The sequence below is a fragment of the Lissotriton vulgaris genome, chromosome 9, assembly GCF_964263255.1.
Source record: "Lissotriton vulgaris chromosome 9, aLisVul1.2, whole genome shotgun sequence".
Taxonomy (NCBI): Eukaryota; Metazoa; Chordata; class Amphibia; order Caudata; family Salamandridae; genus Lissotriton; species Lissotriton vulgaris.
Genome location: NC_141697.1, coordinates 827,801,868 through 827,825,661, shown reverse-complemented (window position 1 = coordinate 827,825,661; position 23,794 = coordinate 827,801,868).

The following is a 23,794-nucleotide window of genomic DNA, read 5'->3' as shown; positions in this document are numbered from 1 at the left end:
GTGCCTTGTATTCTTGTTCAATCATAAGTAATCTAGTTCTCCTAGTCAGGCGTTGTTTGCATGAACGGATGTGAATCCCGGTCAGGTAAGGAGTGACTGAATAAGTAGGGAGATAGGGAACATTTGATGCCAGGAGCAGAAGGCACATATTAGTAATTGGCTAACTCCTAATATTGTAGGAGCAAGCCCTTAGTGAATAGTGAGAGAGACTTCCCAAGAGAAAACCATAGGTGTCCATAGGAAAGTGGTCGTCATTGGTAAGTGGCGTTAGTGAGAGCACTGATTGCGGTCAGTGTGTATACCCACAGGATTGTGGCTTGTGTTAAGTGAGAGCACCGGAAGGAGACGGTGCGGAGGCCTGCCGGATTGCGGGCCGTGTGTAAGTGAGAGCACCTAAGGTAGAGAGGTGTGTAGGTCTGCCGGATTGTAGACCAGATATAAATGAGAGCACTGGGGCTGCAGACCCATGTGTGTAATGAGAACACCAGGGAGGATCCTGGTGTGTAATGGTAGATAATCAGAACTGCCCCAGGGTAGAATAGTCTGGACCCATGTGGTCGCGAGACTATAAGGTATGAGTGTGGTGTAGGGCATGGATATCCTTAGTAATCAGTGAGTATTCTTAGTATCCCTATAGATTTAGTGGTGTTTCTGATAATATGAGCTTGTATATTGCGAGTTCCCCATCCTCAGGTAGGTACCCTGGTGCCTGGATAGATGGTCCTGAGGAGGGAGGTGGTTACGTTTTGGCCAGGTTGGTGTTGCTCAGTGAGCTGGTTACATCAGGTCTGAGAATCTGGTCATTACATCTGGCGTAGTCGGCTGCTTACGAATCCTGTGTGATCTGGCCATGTGCTTGGATTGTTTCCCATGTGTTGTGAGGGAGTGCCCTGATCGCCAGTTACATCTGGCGTAGTCGTCTGTTTACGAATCCTGTGTGACCTGCCATGTGCTTGGAGAGTTTCCCATGTGTTGTGAGGGAGTGCCCTGATCGCCAGTTCCATCTGGCGTAGTCGACTGTTTACGAATACTGTGTGTCCTGGCCATGTGCTTGGAGAGGTTCCCATGTGTTGTGAGGGAGTGCCCTGAGCGCCAGTTCCATCTGGTGTAGTTTTGCAGTTTATGTAGCCTGTGTGACCTATGGGCTTGAACAGTTGCAGTGTGAGGAGATTGCAGTACATCATGGCATTTGACTTACGCAGGGTGGAAGAAATGGTTTTCGTTTTGGTGTTTGAACTGTCAGGGTTGAAGGATGACATTACATGAGGGAGCCAGTAACATCTTTGTGATGGTCCAATTGTACAAATGTGTGTAAAAAATGCTTTTAAATTGCCCATTATATTGCTTGCTGCGTCTGCTTATGCTGTGCAATGTGAAATGTGTTCAATGTAATATGACTTTTTCTCTTGTAAATATGGCTTGTGAATAGCGCCATGTAATTGTGGCTTGTGAGGAGCATGTTCTCATTCTGACTTGCTGTGTTCCTTGTGAATTGCGCCTTGCATATATTCCTTGTGTGGAGCATGTCATTTTTTGAACTTGTTGACTTTCATTGTAAATATGGCTTGTGAATAGCGCCATGCAATTGTGGCTTGTGAGGAGCATGTTCTCATTTTGCTTTGCTGTGTTCCTTGTGAATTGCGCCTTGGTTGTATTACTTGTGAAGAGCTTGTCTTGTAAATATGGCTTGTGAATAGCGCCATGTGGTCATGGCTTGGTTGGAGCATGTTATCATTACGTTAGGCAGGAGAGAGCTGGATCTCTTTCGGGTGCTTGGGGATAACGTTTTGAAGATGTGCGTACGTGTTATGTGAAAACGTGGAGAGATATTATCTTGAATTTCCCATGTACTACGGTCATTGGGAAATGATTTTGTTTGAGCTGCCAAAGGGTTAATATCTTGCATTGAGATGGCAGTATTTATTTTAACATGCTGTTTAACATGCATGGTTATTTGAGCTGACTATAAAAGTCAGTGAGTGTTTTGATGGTTGATGGTTTGTTTTGACTTTTATTGGTTTCTGAGTCTGCCTATGTGCTTTGTCAGCTTCTTGATGGAAAGGTAACATCTTGTGCTGAGCGTAGGGCTCTGTTCAGTTAACATTCTTTTTGAATTGCGTCTACGAATTTGTGTGGGTTGCCTTGGAGCTGATGTTTCATGTGTCTGACTCTTAGAGGCCGGTAAGTTATAAATCAACCAGTCGGATTGAGATAAGGGTTTGCACGGAGAGAGTAGTGTTCTTTTAAATGTGCTACTTAATATGCATCCACAGACGTGTGGAGAATTATTTTTGAATGCATTATTTAAAATGAGTGAAATTTTAAGGAGATGGCCCGGTTAGAATGCATGCTACGGGCTGTTTTCATTAATTATTTCTTTGAGGGTTTTCCATCTGGAAAGGAATGTGCTGGCCGGTGTTTTGCAATGATCACATGTTGAGAATAATAAATCTTGCCCAACAGTGCACAGTAACATGTGCTTTTAATTAGTGACAGGCAACCGTGTGCTTTTAAAACAAATGTGTTCTCATTATTATTTTTCCCTGATGCAAGCTGAACCTTTTTTTTTCAAATGTATTTGTTTTAATGTGCAGCAGACCGGCATACGTAAGTTAACCCACTCAGTTGGAAAATAAATGGCTGTTTGATAATATATGAATTTGGCCCTTTTCCTAGGTTGAATTGAACGGCCTGCACGATAAATTGTGCTGCAATGCAAAATTAGATGTTGCCCCTGGTTGAAAAACATCAATGATGAAATGTGTTTGCATTTTATGTTATTTTAACATTATTCCCCTTTCAACAGCTGCAAGTATATTGTGATTTCGTTTTTTATTTTTTGGATGGTAGTGTGTATAGTTAGGGTGGAGCAGAATATATTGTTCTATTTTGATTAAAAATGATAACTATGACACACTACCATCTTAACGCATTGCTATGTGTCCCTTACATTAGTTTAATTTGCATTTAGTTACAAGGCTCGCCTATGTACTTTGACAAGCTGTTGATAGAAAGGTAATACCTTGCATGATAAAAGCAGTGTTCATTAAACATGCTGCCTGATATATATATGTGCAGAGAAATATTAAACCCAACAGTCCATGATAATTCGTTTTTCAAATGCAAAATGCATAGTCTTGTGTGCAGAAGCAAATTGCCCCTTTCTGTGTGTTGATCTGCATGCTAAATAAATGGCCATGTTTCAAATGTCTTGCCCTCTAGTTGAATTAATTAGACAAAAGTGTTTTTTAGAAAGTGGAGCTTTTAAGTAGCAGTACACTGTACCAGAATTATTTTAAATTGCTTGCATATGACTGTGTTACAGATTACTTTGCTTTTTACCACAGTTGAATTTGCTTTCGTTAGTTAGAGAATCAGGCCTGGGAACAGCTTACAAAGAATGTGTTTGTCGACCTTGGCAGACCAGCTGGTTTGTGAAGGCGGGTTTTTTCCTCTGCAGGCTCCGAACACTGCCTGTCTTGTTATGATTGGCCAACATCCAATTTTGTTCCGCGGACGGAATGTTTATGTAAGGGGGGGTCAACTCGCTCCTCCTGGCTGTCGGCGCAGACAGCTTCATTGCCCGCTGATAAGGGATCCTTGCACATCCAGAGTAGCTGGCAGACTCTTGGCCCTTGGAGTTAGTTAGATACCGTAGGCCTGGGTAGGCTTCCCTGATTAGAGACTAGAGTATGCTTGGATCGAGTAATTGGCAGTGCCTTCCCCTTGCAGTGAGATCAGCCCTTGGCAGTGATTCAAATTACTTCACACTGTAGCCTGGCTCCTGCGTATTCTGAAGGGAGGGGCTGTCTCACAGAGGATTAGGGTATTACTAGGCCCTTCTGGCTGTGTATGTAAAAATTAGATTTTGCCCAAACAAATTTAAAAGTATATGATTTTAATTATGTCTTGACTTTAGAAGAATGTTTTTAATTAATTAAGTTGTTTTTTTTTCGACAATGAAAAGCACTTGGGGTGCTTTTTAAATGGAAAATGTTATCCTGCAAGATTAATGATACTTGTTTTCTTGTCCTAGGTTGCTGGGTTGTGGTGTTCGGTGTGTGCGTCGGCCCACCGCCCCCTCCCACTCCCTTTATTATGTTAGTTTTTTATTTTCAAGTTTTTATGTTAGTTTATTATTTTTGGAAGATGGAACCAGACCAGACCAGACCGGATTGGTGGTGGATCAACGGCGGAGGACGTGCTTCCTTGCTACCGGATGAAGACGCAGGGTGGTGACCTACACTGATATCCCAAAAATTGACTATTCCAAAAAATTGACTGCCCAAATTTCCCCTGTGCTGAACACTGACTGAGCTCGTCATGAGCCTGGAAGGGGTTAACTATATTCTACAGTTGGCTGCCTCAGCGGTCAGATACAAACCCCATAGAATTTTATTGGATATATATTTTTGACAAAGGCAATAGTATTCTACATGCACCCATTCTTATTGGATTTTGATAATGTTTCCCGCAAAAGGATTTTGTTATGCAATTCCTTGGCCTGCATTATTCCCATGTTTTTCTTTGCAATCACTACGAACAGGCCCCACTTTTAAACAAAAAGAAATGTTTTCATGTTTTTGATGTTTATGAAGTACTATCTTTGCTTTTTAGGATGCAGTCACCTATCATAGTTTTCCTGTTTTCTGCAACAATTTTTAAATGGTGGTACACACATGTGTTCCACAGTGTGATGAAAACTAGGTGCTAACTGTTTTGTGCTTTTATGTATGCACCACGTTTAGATATATGTCACTGCTTAGTGCTACATCAGCTATCTTATAGGAATGGGGTTGTCTTTATTTTCCTGTTATTACACTTTCTCTTTGATTGATCAAAGGGTGGTTACCCTAGACTTTAGGTTGTCCTGGGAGGTGTATCTTTTAGTATGATTATGTCCTATTTTTATTATTAATGTTTGCCCAGACCTTGAGAACAATTTGTCATGTTTATTTCTCAGATTTCACCAAATGTTTCCTTAAGTTGACCAATGTCAGTAGGCCTCATTTAGGCCCATTGTTATTTTTATTCCACAAACAAGCCCCTACGCCAATAGATTTCATGAGTTATCATTAGCTTAAGTTGACCAAAGTAGGTAGGCCTCATTTAGGCCCATTGTTATTCTTATTCCACAAACAAGGCCCTACGCCTATAGATTTCATGAGTTATCATTAGCTTAAGTTGACCATAGTAGGTAGGCCTCATTTAGGCCCTTTTGTTGTTTTATCATTAGAAGTTGAAACACATTTAGTTCTTAAGTTGTCCGAAGTAGGTAGGCCCCATTTAGGCCCCTTGCTGTTTTCATTCAACTATTAAGTCCCTACATCACTAGATTTTACCAGTTATCACTAGAAGTTGAGGCACATTTAGTTTGAGGATGCTTTGGATAGTTTCTGTTCTTATCAGATCAAATCTTAGATATGTTCCAGCATTCAGGTCGAGGGTGCTTTGATTTGTTTTTAGTTAGTTGTTAGATTTGTGTTCCCTACATTAAGTTTCAGGTGGAATTTCTTTAAGTGGTCATTCATTTTAGAGAGTTTTTTGGTTTTTGATTTGTTGATAGATTGTGTTGATGTTTGTTTATATGGATGTTATTGTTTATAGATGCTCGCAAGATAAAGTCTAAGGGTGGAATGTGTTGACAGGGTTTTTGGCCCTAGTGGGCAGTAGTATAGACTTTAATCTTGCTCACATCTAGGATAGGTATTCCTAGCTTATGTTGGCCCTTTTAAGCCCTTTTTCCAGACCTAGAAGAGGATAGCTGCTTAATATGATGATAGATCCCTTATCCTTGACTCTAATCTGTCTATTGCCTATTGGCTTTGACATACTTGCTTATAGTAGAGGTTGGATCCTGTGGTCCTGACTTTATATTACACATTGGTATGGTTTATGTAGGTACTCTGACAGAGCTAAGGGGTATTTTATCCTTCTCAGGCGTATAGGCCCAGAACTAGACAGACTCCATGTTGATGAAGCTGAGAGGCTTTCAGGGTAAAGGTAAAGTTTATAGTTAAGGCTGTTTGTGTGCTAGAGGAAGACCGGTTAGGACTGCTTCTTATCCGAGAAATGTGTTTTTCTCTTGGGCCCAGACGTAACAAGCAGCTGGCCACTGGGGTTGCGTGGAAGCCTGGGAGCTGGCACAGGAATTCGGTAGGGGGCAGCCCTCTGTTGGAAATTTCCATGAGGGGAGAGGAATCCATATTAGCGAGCTGCAGGAGAGGAGGAGTGTTCATTCCAGCTTGTGTTCAGTCCAGCTTGTGTGCAGCTCAGCTTGGAGGTCAGTTCAGCTTGGAGTCAGAGCAGAGTGGTTCTTGCAGAGAGAACAGGATGTCTGCTGGAGCTGCAGAATAGAGTGCAGTTCTGGAATGGAGAAAGAAGGCAGATGATTGCTGAAGATGAGGAGAGAGAGCAGTGCAGAGAGCATCAAAGAAGGCTGTCAGCTGGAGCAATTGAACCAGAGGCGTGGTGATGTGGGGACGGAGGGAGAGACAGAGAGAGCCCTGATCCCACCAGAGTCAGAGAGAAATCTTCCTTCTAATAGGTGAGGTAGTCTGAACTAATACCCTTCACACTTACACCTTAATCTTGTTCTTATTCCCTAGACTTTAGGTTGTCTAATCTTTTCCCTTTCAGCGTTATGGTGAAAGTTCCTGTTACCCCGCCGATAAATTGTATGTCTAATCCTTTTCTTTCAGCGTTGTGTAATCAAGAGACCCTATAGATTTGTGTATGTGCATTTTATCATTGTTAAAATAAACACAGAGAGCCCTGTTCTTAGTGAACTGACATGTGCCTTGTATTCTTGTTCAATCATAAGTAATCTAGATCTCCTAGTCAGGCGTTGTTTGCATGAACGGATGTGAATCCCGGTCAGGTAAGGAGTGACTGAATAAGTAGGGAGATAGGGAACATTTGATGCCAGGAGCAGAAGGCACATATTAGTAATTGGCTAACTCCTAATATTGTAGTAGCAAGCCCTTAGTGAATAGTGAGAGAGACTTCCCAAGAGAAAACCATAGGTGTCCATAGGAAAGTGGTCGTCATTGGTAAGTGGCGTTAGTGAGAGCACTGATTGTGGTCAGTGTGTATACCCACAGGATTGTGGCTTGTGTTAAGTGAGAGCACCGGAAGGAGACGGTGCGGAGGCCTGCCGGATTGCGGGCCGTGTGTAAGTGAGAGCACCTAAGGTAGAGAGGTGTGTAGGTCTGCCGGATTGTAGACCAGATATAAATGAGAGCACTGGGGCTGCAGACCCATGTGTGTAATGAGAACACCAGGGAGGATCCTGGTGTGTAATGGTAGATAATCAGAACTGCCCCAGGGTAGAATAGTCTGGACCCATGTGGTCGCGAGACTATAAGGTATGAGTGTGGTGTAGGGCATTGATATCCTTAGTAATCAGTGAGTATTCTTAGTATCCCTATAGATTTAGTGGTGTTTCTGATAATATGAGCTTGTATATTGCGAGTTCCCCATCCTCAGGTAGGTACCCAGGTGCCTGGATAGATGGTCCTGAGGAGGGAGGTGGTTACGTTTTGGCCAGGTTGGTGTTGCTCAGTGAGCTGGTTACATCTGGTCTGAGAATCTGGTCATTACAGCCTTCCAGGCCCATCTCTGGTTGAGGCTTCTGGGTCTTATGGCTGGAGCGGTGTTTGCAGTGCTTTGGGTGTGGTTTCATCTACAACCTCTGTGGGTGCATCTGTTGGCCAATTGGGATCCTTTGTCTCGCAATCTGGCCCTCTGGTTCTGGTATTTCATTCCATCCTCCCTACAGTGCGCTGGTGGACGGCGTCAGCCAATCTTTCCAGGGGTCGGCAGTTGCAGCCTACTCCTCCCGCGGTCCTGACAATGGATACCACTGCTTTCGGGTGTGGGGTGATGTAGGAGTCCGGCTTGCTTCAGGGTCATTGGTCCCTCCTGGAGGGGAGGCGTTCTTTGAATTGGCGGGAGTTGACAGCAGTGGCCCAATCTGTCATGGGATTCCGCAGCCTATTATTGGGTCTGTGGTGGTGCGTTTCGACAACATGGTGACTGTGTCCTACCTGAATCATCAATGGGGAAGAAGGTCCAAGTTCCTGAATGCTGTGGTGGTTCCCTGGTTTTGTTGGGCAGAGGGGCATCTGTTGTCTCTGTCGGCTGTCCATATTCGGGGAGTGGACAATGGGGTGGCTGATGCACTCAGTCGTTATATCCCCACCTCCCAGGAGTTGTATCTGACTCCAGATGCTGTTTGGCTGGTGTACAGGAAGCTTGATCTTCCCTTTCTCGACCTCTTCGCTTCCCGGCAAAATGCTCAGCTACCTCGCTTTTGCTCCCGGGGTCCCTGGGGGGTGGTTGCTCTGACCATTCCTTGGCCCTCGCACATGTTGTATGCCTTCCAGTCCCTTACGCTGATCCCCCAGTTTTGGCTCCCTAGTGATGGAGTCTCGAGAGGTGGTGGTGGTGCCATTTTGGCCTTGCCGGTCTTGGTTTCCACTCTGCGGCTGTTGGCGGTTCCTGGTCCTTGTTTGCTCCCCTGCTTTCCATCTCCCCTGCAGTCATCCCCGATGTTGTCCCTCCCGTGGCTGCAGCTGTCAGTTTGAAGGTTGAGAGGCAAGAGAGGCGGCATTGGGGTTTCCCCGAGCATTTAGCCTTGCTTTGCTGCAACAGTCTAAGAAACATTTTGCTTTCCAGTGGTGGTGTCATGCTCTGGAGTTGTCCCCCCTGGATTGCTCTCTGCCTGGGTTTCTGCAATTACCTAAGGAGAGGTTTGAGAAGGTGTTGTCTATTTCCACTTTGAGGGCTCAGTGGGCTGCAATGAAGGCCTTTCTTTCCCCTTAGGGGAATTTGTCAGATGTATATGACTTGGTCTCTCGGTTGCTGCAGAGTTTTTTCTCTGGCCCGTCCTTTGGTGCGGCTCTTGTTTCCTTATTGGGACCTTCCCCTGGTGTTGCATGTTATGGTGGCTTCTCCCTTTGAGTCTTTGGCTGAGGTGGATATCAGGTTTGTTTAGTTGAAGGTGCATTTTTTTGTGGCCTTTACTTTGACCGGTTGTCCTACGGTTGCATTCCCTTTTGTTACCAAGGTTCCTCCTCAGTTCCATCATTCCCAGAAGTTGGTGTTGCCTACTTTGTGCTTTGATCTTGTGGTGCCTGAAGATGACCTTCCTTGGTCTTTGCTTGATGTTTGCCGGCTTTGCATACCTCTCTGGATCGCACCTGTCCTTTTCGGATGTCCGATTCAATGTTTGTGTATTTTGGAGTTTCCTCCCTTGGGGGGAAGGCTTCTTCTTCCATTGGTTCCTGGCTGAAGCAGGTCATTATGTTAGCCGCTTCGGGTTGCCCTCCTGCAGTGAGTGTGCAAGGGCATTCTATCCGTGGATGGCGGCCTCCTGGGCTGAGGTTCAGGGGTTTCCCTGTCTGCGATCTGTAGGGCTACTGCTCGGGCGTCCTCTAATACTTTTGTGAGATAGTATCAGATCCAGAATTTACTGGGGGATGATGCTAATTTTGATTTGAGGGTCTGTAGGCTATGTGCCCTCGAATGTATGTTTTTCTGTATGAATAAATCACTGGGTTTTGCTATCTGCCTTGTGTCATGGTGGTTTGTTGTTGACGAATGTGGGTTGCTGCTTGGGTGTTCTCACTTGTTTAAAGAATGGGACGAGCATAGGAGGGACCTGGGGTAGTGCCCTATTACTTACTGGTAATCTTCATTAAGCCTGGTCCCGTTTTCCTCTTTCAATTCATTTCTTCCCTCCCTCCCTCCCTCCCGGACTTGCCAGCCTTTATCTGTGGCTTGGTAGTTCAGAGGGAATGCTGGGTAAGGTACATTTATGTACTTCCCGGGTAGGGTAGAACCTGCATTTCTTCGTTTTTTTCTGTTGGGGAGATAGGATTATTTTGCTTGTTTAATAAGTGGGACGTGGACAACAGGACCTGGAGTAATTAAGATTACCAGTGAGTAATAGGGAATTAGTGAAAACCAGGCTGGTCAGAGTGACAAATGTGATGATTACCTAGTATTGGCTAAGGGAGATCCTGTGCCACCACATGCTAATTATCTGCCAGATAACATTGCCCATTTCCATTTCCTGGTGGAGTAGACTTTTAAGTGGTTTGAGCTTCTAATGTCTATAGCTGAATCAGACAGTCTTCTGTATTACTTTAAAGTTCCTGCAAGGTAGACAGAAAATGTGAATCACTTAGATGATCAAATGTGGCACAAAGGCATTAACATATTGCAGTAAACCGGATTGTTTCCTATATTGGCGTTACACCCTGACAAAAAATATAGATTTTCAGATGACACATATATTCATCTGATATTTTCCTACGTAGACAACTAGTTGGTCAAGAGAGGATCACACAGCATGACACAGCCTTGCATAAAAGTTTGTGCAATTCTGTTCACCAGATTAGGCTGGTCTCTGAACAAAGGCAAATTCTTCTTAGTTCAGTCCACAGTTTTATTTAAGCCATTCTAGATACCAAGTCAGGGAAGGCTTTCGTTTGGAGGAAAGTATTGAGAAACTGCGAAAACTCTTCAACTCTATTTGAAGCCATTCCAGTTGGCAGGTCAGGGAAGGCATTTGATTGAAGTATTCAGAGACTTCCAATATTCTTAAAATCCAGACGTTTCCCAATGTTACAGCACAGCTCTAAAAACCTCTTGTATGAATGATGTTTTCATGTATCCCTCTCATCTTGCTTTCCAGCTTGCAAAATCATCCCCCTTCAAGAAGTCTTGAATGTGCAACGACTTCAATCTGCCTAATCGTTTGACAACCGCATCTTAGTCATGGTCATAATTAAGGCATCACTCCATTTCTAGGGGCTTCATTTCTTTAGTCCTTCAGTTTCATCCACAAATGGTGCACGTCTTCATGACTACAGATGTCCCAATGGAGAGATGGGGTTCACACTTACCATAATGAAGTGAAGGGCTTATTGTCCATGGAATGGAACAGCTCACCATTAATATTCTAGAACTCATAGGCCTCCTGTCCTTTCTGTCTTAGCACCCATAAGAATAGACAACACTACACCTGTGTTTTACACAAAGTGCAATGGGGTCTTGTGTGCTGTTGAAAGAAGTACAATGCTTATAGAACTTGGGTCGTCAGTATGAAATATCTACACTGCAGATAATTTGCCAGGCCTCAGCAATGTGTTGGCAGACACCTTCAGCATAATGTCAATTGTGAGCTTTAATTGAGTATAAGGGTTACCTGGACAAAGTGTTTTGATGTTGGAAACGTCCAATGTGGACCAGTTTACTACATCATCCAACAAGAAATGGTGGTTTACTGCCAGCAGACAGAGGAACTCAGAATCTAAGGAGGGAGAACGAGGTGTAATTTTTCTATCATATGTACAAGCGACTTGATCTATTGAATAGGGAGGGAGGATAGATCTGCCATGATGTGAAATCCTGTTATAGACCAATATACCATCAAACAACAAGCTGTCTCAAGCCATATGGAAAAGGTTTTGCATTTGGTGACAGTTTAACAGATTGTTTCCAGCCTCTTCTAGGCCTCACTTGATCTTACCACATCGCCGCTTTGCCCAATCAGGCCTTAAGCATGCTTCATTTAAAGTTCAATTTTTTTTATCTATATTAGGATTCCACTGTTCAGAGGAGAATTCGTATGCTTTTCCACAGAATTGCCAAAGTAGGTCTCAAAAGACATTTCCAAGCCTTTCCTTTAGTAATAACACTACGCCCCCAAATTAGGATCTTAACTCTGTTCTGAGCTAACTTTAAAAGAGCCCGTTTAAGGCCATTTGCAGAGTTGACATGAAATACTTATCTTGGAAGAGGGCTCGGTTAGCTCTAACTTCTGCCAGAAGAGTCAATGAGATTTAGGCATCATTAAGGTTCTGTTACTAAATCTCCACAGACACAAGGTTACTTTATGCAATAATCTTAAGTATACTTAAGGTACCAATAAACTTTCATCTGAATGAGCCATAATACAGATGCCTTTTTTCCAGAACCCTTCTGTGCAGAGAGGTCTTTGCACTCTGAATATTAGATATTTTCAATTGTACAATGAAAGAACAAAATCCTTCAGGAAAATTGACCAGTTTTGTCTAATGTGGTAACCTTAGAAAATGCTGACCTCTCTCCAAGCAGCAACTTGCCAGAGTTATAGCAGCTTCAATTACTTTTTATCATGCTAGAGCTAGTCATCCATGCCATTATTCTGTGATTGAGCATTCACCTAGAGAGGTAACAGTGACAGTAGATCTCTGTGCAGGAGTGCCCTTATTTGAAATTTGTATGGTGGCAACCTGGAAGAACCTCCTTGCCTTTGTGAAACACTGTTGCATGTATACAGAGGCTTCAGGAGACTGCTAGAGTAAAAATCCTCCAACATCTGTTTTAATATGTTTGTATTTTGCATGTACTGCTTGTTATTCTGATTGGAGCAGAAGACTATGAAAGATCTAATTCTAGAGGAGAAATATGTTATTTATATTCTCCAATGTAAATATCTTTCAGAGATTCACATGAAACCCACCCTCCTCCCTATCCGGGGATTACCTTTCTGCACATTAATGCTTTGGAATCTGACAGATGATGGCCTGTAAGGGGTGTAGCATTTAGTGCATTCTTACCTCTCTTGCTGGCATTTTGGCAGTGAGGTGATTGTGCTGCTTAAGTGATACTGTTTGCAACCTTTCACAAAAACAAAGTGATGCATGGATTCTTCAATTATTGTCAGCTACTGGCAATTGCTCAGTGTGGAAACCCAATATATTTCTTTTTGCCCCTATGCCACTTTATACAATGATATGTTAATTCGTTTTGGCCCTGCTCCAGTGGGAACAGTCCAGACCAGGTCCCTACCAGAAGGGAACACAAGCAATCCCCGTTTCCACCTACTTAAGTTTTGTCCGTGAGGTAAAGCTTGAGCTCTGTTGCACAGTGAGAGCTGGATGTGCGTCTGGACATACCCATTGCACATGAGCGATCTACTGCAACAAGAACAAAGTGATGGATGGAATACTTGAAATAATCTCAGCCACTGGCAATGGCATGGTTCTGCATCCCATTCCACCCTTTTGCCCACTGTAGCCAGCGACCGGTCATATGCAAATCAAGCTTGGCCCTGTTTGAGTGGGAACAGTCCAACCCAAACTGTTAGTCCAGATCTCCCCCAGACACGAAGACAAGCAACCCCAGACAAGTTGCAACCTACTTATGCTTCGTTAGTGAGGTGAAACCCTAGTCCTGTGGCACAGTGAGCAGTGGACACACATCTGGGCATACTTTTGTTACTTTGCTTTTACATTGTTCCAACTAGGAATTCTGTTTTAGAAATGAAAGTAGCTATTTTACCATTTCTACAGGCTCTGTTTCGTTTCATTTGAATCACATTACTGATGCCCAAGAACAATTGTACGTCTTCTTAAAATTTGTGAAATATGTGCATTGGGAATCCTGTCTTTTAAGAAAAAAAAGTAAGAATACAATTTTCCCACATGGAGCAATGTGTTGCTTTGTTTTCTATGTTAAAAGGGTACATACATTTGAAATGTTACATGGAACATTGATTTATTTTGTTTATTATTATATGCGAGGGTGCATAACAGTGCCAGGGTCCTGCTTCTAGATGCCCCAAACAGTAAGACACATTAAAATCATTCTAATTAAAATAAATAGAGTTAAACAGAAATTGATACAGCTAGATTAGATTAGATTAGATTCGCAATAGATCTGTGGGGACATTGTTATAAAATGTTGCCCATGCCACTTTTAAAAACGCCATTTATGGATGAACAGTTTTTCAACCGAACATGAGCACATGGATGTGATTGATGGAGAAGCGTAGAATCCTGTATTGGGTCTGGTGATATATGGGCAGCCGACTTAGTTGAGATGTTATGGCAAATATATGATAATTTGTCTTGAGGCCATACATGATGCCTGTGGCTGTTATGTATTTGTAGTTTTTGAACAGATATCTTTAGAATACTTAAATAGGCAGCTATTGAGTAATTTGTTTTGGGATTCACTAATGAAAGCTTTATTATTTTTCGGTATTTGATAGTTAACAAGTGTCAAAATTCAAATTTCTGCTAAAGCATATAGTTGACAACTGACAGATTGCACAGAAACATATATATGTGGCACAAATGGCCACTGAGAGTCAAAGAGATCACCCTCTTCCACTGGACAGGCGGTTGACTAAGCTGAGAGGGCTAGTACATATCCAATGTCCTAGTCAGATATTAATAGGATCAGAATCTTGCATTTGTCGCTGTTTAGGCTTAGACCATTACTTTTCATTCATTTTTTGACTGGCATAGACCGTTATTATTATGATCATGTCTTCGGAGTTGCTGCTAAGGTTAAATTGATATGAGTGTCATCAGTGTATATCTGATAATTAAGTCCTTTTTTCAGGTGTCCAAGTGGTAGCACGTGTAGGTTAAAAAGGCAAAGTGATGTGTCAGACCCTGGGGTACCCCACGGGAATGAATGTCATTATCTAAGCAATATTGGCTTACTGGCCTGCTTCGCTCAACATTTAGCAAGGATCTCAATCAATCACATGGTTTACCAGAGATGCTTAGCCAATTTTTCAGGCAACCTGGAAACTTCCATTGGTTCATGGTATTATCAGTTGGTTCTTAGATATGATGCCTGTTTGACGTCGACAATGGAGATCTTTAATAAAAACTTTGAGGAAATATTCACAGAGGACATTCGCTCAGTGTAGTTACATTTCTTGACTGCATGAATACTTCTTTCATTTCTCCTTCATGGTCCTCTGACTGGTCATGTTCGACTCTTTATTCTATCTATTTAATTAATTTGATTGGGTGGGTACTACAGTCCACTCTCCACCACCTCTGTTAGACAAGCTCCTAACCCTACATTTGGGTGGTATTTGTTATGCTTGGCCGGCTGTGGCTCGAGTCAAAGTAATCACCTGGTATTTTTAGCAGGAGTACAAACCTGAAATCAAAAGCTTTAAGCCTTTGTGAGACCACTCTGACATCAACCCCCTGTGTTCCATTAAAAGGATCAACTGTCAAGTGAGTGAGTGGATTCAAGGTCTCAGCACCATGTTGCTCTTATTCTGGTTTCCAGCACAGGCATGTGAAGGGGACCAAGTTGAAGTATTTCTTATCAACAAGGTTGATTCACTGCATAATCATCCACTTTGTCTTGTGGCTGTGTCTTGTGATCTTGATCAGTGCTTCAAATATGTAGTCTGAGGGCATCCAAGAGGTTCCAAGGTGAGTTCTTGCTTTTTTTTAAAACAGCTTTATGTATCAGTGACACATTTTGATACCCTGTCACTGTATATCTAGACATTGAGTGATGATATAAATGAGTGTAGTCTGAAATAAATTGAGGATCCTCCCTCATGATATTGAACTAAGTCCAGCAAGATGGTTATGCGTGTTAAAGCTCACACTCAACATCTGTAGTGATCTGAAAGTCACAAGTTTGATCACAGCAAGGCAGACTATACCTTCCATCATTCCAAGGTGGGTAAAGCCATTGCTAATAAATTGAGTAATAGTGATATTTACCATTTACATCACTTAGAAATGGCAAAGGTGTGGTATGAAGTGCTTTACAAAAGAGTTAGATTAAATTATTATTTAAGTATGTGAAAGTCTGGACAAGATATGCTGACAAGTTTGAACGTGTTTGAGTGCACCCATCTCAATTTCTGGTTGATAACAGAATCAACGGGGATGTTCAAACTATAATTCATTCTGTAATTTTTTCAATCTAGTTTCCAATAGCAACATGAGTATGTGTGTTCCTTTACGTAAATGTATGCAGCAAGGAATCTCAATGCATGGTTAAAGTATATATGTAACATTTTCATTTGTTCTGATTCATTACTTAAACCTGGCAACACTAGAGAGATATTAATAATTATACATGTGTGCAAACATCAAGCAAATGTTAATTCTTAGTAGAGTGCTGCTAGTTAGGTATTCACATAAAATTACCCACTGTTTGTAAATAAGTTTGCATATGGAGGATAGAAAAATATTCAAATACATGAGTTCACCTTAGATTTAAAATTAATTTGTGAACAAACCAAGAGCCTTATTATGACTACTTTGGCGGTGTGGGAGCGGGGCTGCCATGCTGCCCCCGCCCCCCCAGCTCCCACACCGCAACAGTCAAAACAGACCGCCCGCCAGATTACAACTTTTTAAGTTGCTGGAGGGCAGTTCTTTGGCATTCCCACAGCGGTACCTTTAAAACAGGCACTGCAATGGGAACATGTTCCAGCACGGATTGAAAAGATGGGGGTGCATGCAGGCAAGGGGGGCACCCCGTGTCGCAGAGACACCAGGGGACCCCCTTTGTTTTCTCACACACACACTTTTTATGGCACCACCATGAAAAGTGTGACAATGAGGAAACTTGTAATATGCTTGTTTCTTTTTTTTAATAAACTTTTTTTCCTCATTCGCCATCAATCTCACTTCAAATCGCACTCTAGGTGTCTGTACTCTCTCTCTCAAAAACTGAGGAATATAGGCTGTTGGAAGTGGCACCCCGCCTACTGGTGCCGGAAACACCTTGGGGATCAATGAAGAAACAACTGAGATACCTCTTCTGCCAAGCTCTAAGAGCAAGATGACTTTCGCAGATAGACCACCATGATAACCTGGGAATACACAGCTTAGCCCGAAGAGTTTAATGGCATAATCATGGGACTCAGGGGAAGAAAAGAAAAGAAAAAAAACACCACTTGAAATTTCCACGATTTTACTTTGTCATCTGAGCAGCCCATCTAAGTTGCAAAGGCTTCCAAAATGCCTTCTTCTTGTCACTTCCTTGTCTGGCCAGGTCCAATTTAGAGACTGCCAAAACTGAAGACTGCCAATCCGTAAAAGTGGGAGGGCTTGATTCCGTCCATTTTATACAAATTTGCCTCCTGGCTAGTAAGATAGAGTAGAAAAGCAGCATTCCAGCGAGGTCAGTAACTTTTTCTGCAAGGCCAAATGATAGTACAACCCAAAACACTTGTCAGGAAATCACCGACCTCCCCCCAAAAAGTGGCAAGAGAAGGACATTTCATAAACATATGCATATCTGAGGCGGAAAACTGACCACATATTTTACAACTAACCGGTGGCCCATTGGAAATTTTTGTCAATTTGTGAGGAATGAAGTAGACCCTATGGTTGGTAAACAGGTGGTTTCTTTTTAACCAAGCTGGTTTCACAACTTCATGTAAAATCTTACATGATTTCTGCCATAATTTGGCACAGTCCTGTGTGGGTAAGTGACCCCCCCACAGTTACTCGGCTAGCTTGAATTCGCCATCTACTTCTTCCAAGACGGTTTGATACCAAAAGAAGACTTCTTTCCTCCCTGGGGGCTGTTCACAAGCTGGTGTTCTAAAACGCTACCGCCACCCACAGCATTTTTTCGTGGGTGACATTGGACCCAGCTTGCCAGTTGATAATGTTTGAACCTTGAGAGTCCTCCCCCAACCCTATCCTGAAGAATAAGGGTGCCTCCAAGGAAGAGGTCTCCCCAAACCGCCAACCCCAGGTCCCTCAAAGGTTTTGCCAGTCTATCCTTTAGGCACTCTGGGGTACCAGGGGAATCCCAGAGGGGAGCCAAGCTGGAAAAATAATAGAGCCCCACTGCCCCTCTCACTTTGGCCCAAGTTTTGGCTACCCCCTCGAGAACCTTCAGCTTGACTTTTTTTTAAAACTTTGGATCCCCAAATTTAAACAAAAAGCCGTCCTCTGACAATTTAGCACCCCTAAGCATAGCCCCCCTTTTCTCTTTTCCGCCTCAGCTTTTTCCATGCAATCCTAGATGATTTAGATGCCCAGACAAATGAATTAATTTCAGTCTGAAGCTTATCAATCATGGATTTTTCAAAATAAAGGGGGATACAATTAATACGAAATGTGATCTTTGGGAGTATCATCATCTTGATCAGATTAATTCTCTCCAAGATTGACAAAGGAAGTATGGCCCAAGATTTCATTAAATAACAACAAAAGAGTGACACAGGGTGCAGAAACTAGTTGTGCTTAATATATCCAATTTATAACCCTAGAAAAACTTTAATGTCACAGAATAAGGTGCGATAAGTGGACAAAAAAGGGGAAAGAAAAAAGCTTTTTTTCTAAAAAGAACCCTTCCTCACCAACCTGGTGGTGACATGCTTCATCATTGGGTTCCCACTGGGGAGACCGAAAGTCCCCCCAGTATGCTGCAACGCCTGAATTACAGAGGAGCTGGTTCTTTTTTTGTGAAAAAAGTGGTGAGTTGGTGATAGTGTAAGTGATTTAAAAAGATAACGACTGTACCCCGTACAAATTTAATAAGGGGCCAACCAGCATCAGTTAAAAACAAATATGACAGACAATAAAGTATTTTTAAATCTGAAACTCGGTGTCCTGTAATTTAAAGGTCAACATGTTTATGCTATAATGAGCCTTAATCGCTCAGCATTCCTCAGGACCAAAAAGATTGTAATCCTCCGGTGGTATGCACGCGCTAAGGCGCACCCTCCCGTGGGGATATATGTGTTAAAAAATTGGTGTAACTCACAAATTTACCCGTGGGGGCTCACCCAGACTTCACCAGGGCCCACGATCTGTAAAGCAGGAGAAAAAATGCAAACACAAATCAAATAGAATTAGCAACATTCCACACGTTGTCAGTGAACAACCAAATGTGTCCATCACTATTATGCATTCATTTCGCATTCTCCCATTTCAAGATACCATTATCACCCGTATGTGACAATCACAACTTGCACAGCCTGTTAAGTGCGAATCATGATAGTTAACCCTCATAAATATCAGGGTTTAGTAGTTCCAATTCGCTGCCATTCTTAGCGTGTTTAAAAGCGCATATTCATGACCAGATTCAGGTACGCGCTATCAAATGCCTCCTTAATTAGAGGGTCATCGAGATTTATTGACACAATGTCATCATGCGTGCATGCCCCCGTAAGTATTGGCCATTCCCAAAGATGTCACGGGAAGTACTCAGAGAACAATAAAATTAAAATGGAAGATCATAACCTTAAAATAAAAATCTCACTATGACTAGTAGAATACAACGCTATATGGGCTCACGCGGCAGGGGTCATCTTCCCGTCGCGCTCCGTCTATGTAAAAGGAGCAAAAAGAGGGACATTCATTGATTAGATGTCTCCACCGTTCTGTTTGTTAAAGTAAAAGGTCATAAGGACCCATTAGGACTTACTTGCAAGCCGACGACTCCTCACAAATAACCTACTTAGTGGCACTTCCGCGGCCCGAAAACACTGAACGCCAGCGAGAGGCAGAAAAGAAATCCTTCTCGCTGAGGTCAAGTGTGCGGCCGTCGGAACAACGTCATCCCGTCAGCAGTAAATCATTAAAGGGAAAGTAGCCTCATCTTTGCAAATGCCGTCTGTAACGCTAGGCAAAGAGAAGAAAAATAATAAAGTTAACTTCATTCAAAGCTATCGGGCTAATCAAAACTCTTTCTTGATCCAAAGTAAATTGCATATCGTAAGAAGGTTTAAATTGTCCATTTCAGAATCTGTTCGTGTAGAACAACACAGGCTATCTGAAAAAAGCTTTTAAATAGGACGAAACTTTATTGCTAACTCTGTTTATAATTATACACGAGATCAAACAGAGTACTCTCAATACCAGTCCAAAAGAAACTTATTAGTAGCAAGGCAGGCATAGTTTATCGGACGAGAAAGGGCCGGTAGCGGGCATCTTAGATTCATCGCATTGGTATTAAACTGAGATTAAAATTATACATACTCATGTGGCACGTGCAAAAAAGTGATCAGAACAGCTGCATATTGTGTATTTATCTTTTGTCACCTCGATGACTATTTAAATCACTTACAGGTTAAACCTATCAGGTATACATCATTTGGTATGGAGGTGAACTTCATCAAGGGTAATCTTCTCCAAGTACCTAGGAGAACCTTACTAAATCCAGTGGTACACTAATGATTGGAAAAACCCAAAATGTAATTCTGGTAGTGTCTTAATGTCTCATCACTGACCCCCAAGGAATATCATCATTCAGGCCTATAGTATGGCTGGATAACCGGTAAATCCACCTTTGCTCCTTCTCAAACAATCCACTCTCTGTACCATTTTCAAGTTGTTCAATGATTGTCCATCTTATATCGTTGGGCGTATGTTTCTTCTCCAAAAAGTGGGTCGTTAATTTAGTAGTATTTCGTTGACAACGATGTTACTGCGATGTTCGCAGATGCGCAATTTAATGCGTTTTTTCGTCATCCCCACATATTTTAAGCCACAAGGGCAGACAATCAAATAAACAACATTGCATGAATTGCAATTGGTGTGAATTAGTTGTTGCCACTGTTTACCTGATTCAAGATCCAACAATCCTGGTATTGGTGGTTAAGTGACACACACTACAACCCTCGCAGGGAAAGTGGCCTGTCACTGGAGGGATGCCCCAAGCATTCAAGACTGATACTTCTCTATCCTTCTTTTGATTCTTGGGGTGAGTGTTGACTAGTGAGTCCTTCAGACTCCTCGCCCGTCTATAGGAAAAGAGCGTTTTTCCCCAGTCGTGTTTGTTACTTGTTAAGATGTTCCAATGTTTGTTGATGCAGCGGCTCACAGCATTTGACACTGGGTTGTATGTAGTCACACATGTTAAGGGGACCTCTGCCTCGTTGTCCTTACGGTAGGTCTCAAGTAGGGTGTCCCTATGTTGGTTTTTGGCCCTCTTACAGCTCGTATTTAAGATCTTATTAGGGTTACCCCTTTGTTGTAATTTGTTGGGCAAATCAGACGCCTGTTCTGTAAAGTCAGTGAGCTCGCTACAATTTCTTCTTGCGCGGAGGTATTGACCAAAAGGGAGGTTCTCCCTCAAAGGTCGTGGGTGAAAGCTTGTGAAATGGAGGAGATTGTATTTTGCAGTCGGTTGATAATAGGTCTTGGTCCGTATTTGCTTTCCTACCTTGGTGATGGTAAAATATAAAAAGGCAATACTGTTTGTCGCGTGCTCATGGGTGAATCTCAAAAGAGGGTCACAGGTATTGAGCCAATCAAAAAAGGAGAACAAAATGTTCTCCTTGCCCTTCAAGACAATTAGAACATCATCTATGTATCGTTGCCATAGAATTATATTGATGAAAATGGATTGTTTGATGCCAGTATAAATTTGCGTTCAAAATGGTATACATAAAGCCCCGCCACACTATGGGCAAAAGTGCTGCCCCTCGATGTCCCTTTGGCTTGGAGGTAGATGTCTCCTTCATATTAAAAAAAGTTGTGTTTGAACGCTAAGGTGGCACAGTCAACTACAAAAGAGCGAGAGGTGGAAAAATCCCATACGGACTGGTCCAAGGCCTCAGATATCACCTTGATAGTCTCATCCTGGGGGATACAAGTATATAGACTTTATATGTCTAATGTTACCAGAAAGCAAGGTTCCTCTGGCATCCTGATGGTTCTTAGCATAGCTAATAGACTCTTGGGGTCCTTAATGTATGTACTCGTTGATTGTATAATTGGTCTCAAGAAAAAGTCACAATACTTTGATAAAGGCTCTAGTAATGAACCTATCCCCGAGACGATAGGCCGTCCCGGAGGGTGGGAGTACATTTTTATGTGTCTCTAGCAGCGTATAAAAATACGGAATTTTGCCCTCCGATGTGATCAGAAAATCCGCCTCACGTTTTGTGATTAAACCATCTATTTTCAGCTGTAGTTACTAATTCACAGATGTCACTTTTAAGAGTAGCTGATGGATCATCTCTAAGCAGCACATAGTTGTTATTATTGCTCAATAGTCGTCTGCACTCACGGTCATCGTCATCCATATTTTTGGATGACTATCCCTCCACCTTTATCAGCACTCTTAAGCACTACTTTGTCATTTCTCTGGAGTGATTGTATAGCTTGAAACTCTGTTGATGTCACATTTTTGTAGGGGACTGGCTCCTCTAAGGCTTCCACCTCATGAAAAACAGCCTGTTCAAAGGCTAATAATTCTGAGGGTACTGTGTGTGGCGGAGGAGTAAAAAGGGATTTCAGTTTGAAACCTGTGTCACTTGAAGTGGTCTGAGAAAGTTCTGAAGTTTAATGTTCAAAAAAACTTTTTAATCTTAACTTGCGAAGTCTTGAATGCTTGGGGCCTCCCTCCAGTGACAGGCCACTTTCCCTGCGGGGGTTGTAGTGTGTGCCACTTAACCACCAATACCAGGGTGTTGGATCTTGAACCAGGTAAACAGTGGCAACAACGAAATCACACCAATTGCAACTCATGCAATGTTGTTTATTTGATTGTCTGCCCTTGCGGCTTAAAATATGTGGGGATGACGAAAAGACGCATTAAATTGCGCATCTGCGAACATCGCAGTAACATTCGTTTTCAACAAAATACTACTAAATTAACGATCCACTTTTTGGAGAAGAAACACACGCCCAATGATATTAGATGGACAATCATTGAACAACTTGAAAATGGTACAGAGAGTGGGTTGTTCGAGAAGGAGCAAAGGTGGATTTACCAGTTATCCAGCCATACTATAGGCCTGAATGATGATATTCCTTGGGGGTCAGTGATGAGAAGTTAAGACACTACCAGAATTAAAATTTGGGTTTTCCCAATCATTAGTGTACCACTGGATTAAGTAAGGTTCTCCTAGGTACTTGGAGAAGATTACCCTTGATGAAGTTCACCTCCATACCGAATGATGTATACCTGATAGGTTTAACCTGTAAGTGATTTAAATAGTTATCGAGGTGACAAAACATAAATACACAATATGCCCCTGTTCTGATCACTTTTTGCCTGTGCCACATGAGTATGTATAATTTTAATCTCAGTTTAATACCAATGCGAGGAGTCTAAGATGGCCGCTACCGATCCTTTCTGGTCCGATAAACTATGCCTGCCTTGCTACTAATAAGTTTCTTTTGGACTGGTATAGAGAGTACTCTGTTTGATCTCGTGTATAATTGTAAACAGAGTTAGCAATAAAGTTTCGTCCTATTTAAAAGCTTTTTTCAGATAGCCCGTGTTGTTCTACCTGAACAGATTCTGATATTCGCGATTTAAACCTTCTTACGATATGTAATTTACTTTGGATCAAGAAAGAGCTTTGATTAGCCTGTTAGCTTTGAATGAAGTTAACTTTATTATTTTTCTTCTCTTTGCCTAGCGTTACAGATGGCATTTGCAAAGATGAGGCTACTTTCCCTTTAATGATTTACTGCTGACGGGATGACGTTGTTCCGACGGCCGCACACGTGACCGCAGCGAGAAGTATATATTTTTTTTCCGCCATTCGCTGGCGTTCAGTGTTTTCGGGAGGAGGAAGTGCCACTAAGTAGGTTACGTGTGGGGAGTCGTCGGCTTGCAAGTAAGTCCTAATGGGTCCTTATGACCTTTTACTTTAAAAAACAGAGCGGTGGAGACATCTAACCAATGAATATCCCTCTTTTTGCTCCTGTTACATAGACGGAGCGCGACGTGACGATGACCCCTGCCGCGTGAGCCCATGTAGCGTTGTATTCTACTAGTCATAGTGAGTTTTTTATTTTAAGCTTGTGATCTTCCATTTTAATTTTAATTGTTCTCTGAGTACTTCCCTTCACATCTTTGGGAATGGCCAATACTTACGGGGGCATGCACGCATGATGACATTTCGTCAATAAATCTCGATGATCCTCTAATTAAGGAGGCATTTGATAGCGGGTACCTGAATCTGGTCATGAATATGCGCTTTTAAACACGCTAAGAATGGCAGCGAATTGGAACTACTAAACCCCGATATTTCTGAGGGTTA